Here is a 3263-nt window from a genome sequence, read left to right on the forward strand (position 1 = left end):
GACATCAGGATTTAAACTAAACCAAGGAAGTTCCTTCCTTCCTTCCTTCCTTCCTTCCTTCCTTCCTTCCTTCCTTCCTTCCCCATTCATCCATCCCTCCATCCCAGCTATTCTGTGATTTCCTGGGTTTCATGGAAGGAAATCCCAAAGCTGTGGGGCTGCAGGGAGCCCAGGGTCACACAGCCAGGCTTTGGGAGGTCAGAAGCCCTCGTGCAATTCCATAGGGATACCTGGATTACAGTGGACAGTTGCCTGCTGCAGTCTGTACTTTACAATGGACACACCTGTGGCTTTACAGGGCTCTACCTGCTCTGCTTTCTGATTTCAGGTGTACCTGGCTGGGATCTGGGTGAGGTGTCAGAGCTGTGGTGTGACAGGGTACATGGTGTCCTTAATCCACCAAAGGTTTGCTCCTGTGTGATCACTGTGCAGTCAAGGCCTGGCTTTGGGCTCTCAGGTTTTTCTTTTGGGGAATAAATTCTAGGCTCAGAATTTAGAAGGAATGACCCAGAAGCTCTTTTAGAAGCCAAAAGCAGTCAGCCCAGTGGTCGGACATGCACTGATGTAACCCAGTTGTATTATTGTGCTGTAACCCCTGCTTTTTGTTGTGTTACTGAGTGTGTTCCACAGACACAGGAAGCACTGTCCTGCTCTAGGGTCAGGGTGCACCCTGTCTCAGAGACAGGCAGCAGAAAAGAAAGGCTCCAGAGGGGAAGAGAGGTGGATTTCCTAAGGAGAGAGGGATCTTTAAGTGTCTGATGATCAGGGTAGGCTGGGACAGCCCTGAAATTCAAACTGCTGCCCAACCCTCCCAAAGAGAGCCATCAGGGTGCTATTTTATCTCAGTTTAAAAATAGCACATGGTACAAACAGTTGTTATGGATCTGCCTTTCATCAGGACACGGGATTTCCCCTCACGGGCTCCGGCCCTGGAAAGGTACCCGGGCTTGGGAGGCTGGGAGAGGGGTGGGCAGAGGGTGCAGCTGAACCCTGCCTGGATGGGGTGTGCCCCCTCCCACACCTCATGCCGAGGGTGTTTCCTCCCTCCAGTGACCAGACATGAGACACACCTATTTTTGTTTTAATTTAGTCACCGTGCTTTGATTTGCTTATCTGGCAGGCCAGCGTGTCCCGTATTTTCATGATTTAGTAGCTCTGCAGCTCCCTCTGGGCAGATGGGTGACACAGAGCCCTCGGGGACATGCAGGAGCCTGGCTGTCAACAGACAGGGGACAGTGTCCCTCCCTTCTGCCCGGGTTAACTCCCAAAGCACGCTGTAATGGTCTCTCCCTGAAGAGTGAGGCTGGATGTTCCTCCTGCGTGCTTGCTGTCACTGCACCAACCCAGCGTCACCTCGCGCTCGTCCCCGGGAGTTTCAGCCACGGGAAATGGTTACACTGAGGGCAAACATGGAGGCTGGTGAGGTGACAGCCACAGGAAATGGCTACACTGAGGGCAAACATGGAGCTGACAGTGGTGGTGGGTGAGGGAACAGTGACCGGTGTCACCCACCTGGACTTGCGCACAGCGTTCCACGCTGTCCCACACCACATCCTTGTCCCCAAAGGGGAGGGACAGGGATTTCCTGGATGGAGCACTTGGTGGATGAGGAAGGGGCTGGATGGTCACACTCAGTTGTGGTCACTGGCTCGGTGTCCGAGTACAGAGCAGTGACGAGAGGGACGCTCAGGGGTTGAGAGTTCCAGGGCCTGAAGGGCCTCCAGGAGAGCTGGAGAGGGACTGGGGACAAGGCATGGAGGGACAGGACACAGGGAATGGCTAACTGAAGGAAGGTAGATGTGAGGGTGGGCAGGCCCTGGCACAGGTGCCCAGAGCAGCTGTGGCTGCCCCTGGATCCCTGGCAGTGCCCAAGGCCAGGTTGAATGGGGCTTGGAGCAGCCTGGGACAGTGGGAAGTGTCCCTGCCATGGCAGGGGGAACACTGGATGATCCTTAAGGTCAGCTCCAACCCAAGCCAGTCTGTGATTCTGTGACTCTGCAGCTGTGCCTGCTGTAAAAACACATCCCTTCATCCCTCACCATCCTGCTATCTACACTTCATCCCTTTATCCTGTTTTCCTGCTCTCCTCCTGCACGTGCAGAATGTTGCCTTTCTGGGCCAGAAGGGCCACGGAGGATTAGGAGCAGCAGCACGAGTGGTCCCTGCTGTTCGGCCACCTGGAGGGGCGGCCGGGCGCTCCATCTGTCCCTGGGCCCTGCTCTATCAGCAGCCTCCTTCAGAGCCACGACTGCTGTGCCACACAGGCATGCACACGCTCCCAGGGCTTCCTCTCCCGCTTTAAAAACGCCCTTGCCTGCCCCACGTCACCCTTCCCCAAAGCTGGGATCTCCTTCATGCCCTTAGCATTGTCCCCTCAGCCCCTCTCAGCCGTGTCCCCTCAGCTCCTGTCCTCGCTCAGCCATGTCCCCCTCAGCCCCCATCCCCGCAGCTCCTCTCTCCCCTCAGCCGTGTCCCCTCAGCAATGTCCCCTCAGCCCCATCCCCACAGCTCCTGTCCCCGCTCAGCCATGTCCCCCTCAGCCCCCATCCCCGCAGCTCCTCTCTCCCCTCAGCCGTGTCCCCTCAGCAATGTCCCCTCAGCCCCATCCCCACAGCTCCTGTCCCCCCTCAGCCGCGTCCCCTCAGCTCCTGTCTCCTCTCAGCCATGTCCCCTCAGCCTCATCCCCTCAGCTCCTGTCCCCCCTCAGCCCCTGTCTCCTCTCAGTCATGTCCGCCTCAGCCCCCATCCCCTCAGTTCCTCTCTCCCCTCAGCCATGTCCCCTCAGATCCTGTCTCCCCTCAGATCCATCCCCTCAGATCCTGTCTCCCCTCAGATCCGGCCTCCCCTCAGCCCCACCCCGTGCTCCTCCACCGCCCCTTGGCCCCACCTTCCCCGCTGGCCCCGCCTCCAGTCCCGCCCCGCGCCGCACCCAACCGCTCTGCCCGTTCACCGCAACGCCGCCTCCGCCCCGCGCGGCCGCGCGCCGCCCGCGCTCGCGCTGATTGGTCGGTGCCGGGCGCGGCGCGGCGCTGATTGGCCAGGCGGCGCGAGCCCCGCCCTCCCAGCCAGCAGGGTAGTGCGCTCGGCGCGCGGCCAGCGCGGCTCCGCTCCCCGCTCCTCCTCCCGCCGGGCCCGCAGGGGACAGCGACACTCGCCAGGCGCCTCCGTCCCGGCGCTGCCCCGCGCCCCCGCCGCTCGGTAAGGCCGCGGGGAGGGGGCTGCGGCCGGGGACGGGGCGCGGGGACACCGCCCTGCGGGCGCGG

The 3263-nt window shown here is 60.6% G+C and overlaps 1 protein-coding gene across 5 annotated transcripts in view; it reads left to right on the forward strand.

The window, feature by feature from the left end:
* Positions 1-3066: 3066 nt before the first annotated feature.
* Positions 3067-3263, forward strand: part of MAP4 (microtubule associated protein 4) — a 150469-nt gene continuing 150272 nt past the window's right edge. For all 5 annotated transcript variants that reach the window (XM_041408508.1, XM_041408510.1, XM_041408511.1 and 2 more), the window contains exon 1: positions 3067-3198. The gene's annotated coding sequence lies outside the window, so the exon portion shown is untranslated. The remainder of the gene's footprint in view (positions 3199-3263) is intronic.

The sequence above is a fragment of the Onychostruthus taczanowskii genome, unplaced genomic scaffold (genome assembly GCF_017590055.1).
Source record: "Onychostruthus taczanowskii isolate IOZ18803 unplaced genomic scaffold, ASM1759005v1 scaffold3, whole genome shotgun sequence".
NCBI lineage: Eukaryota > Metazoa > Chordata > Aves > Passeriformes > Passeridae > Onychostruthus > Onychostruthus taczanowskii.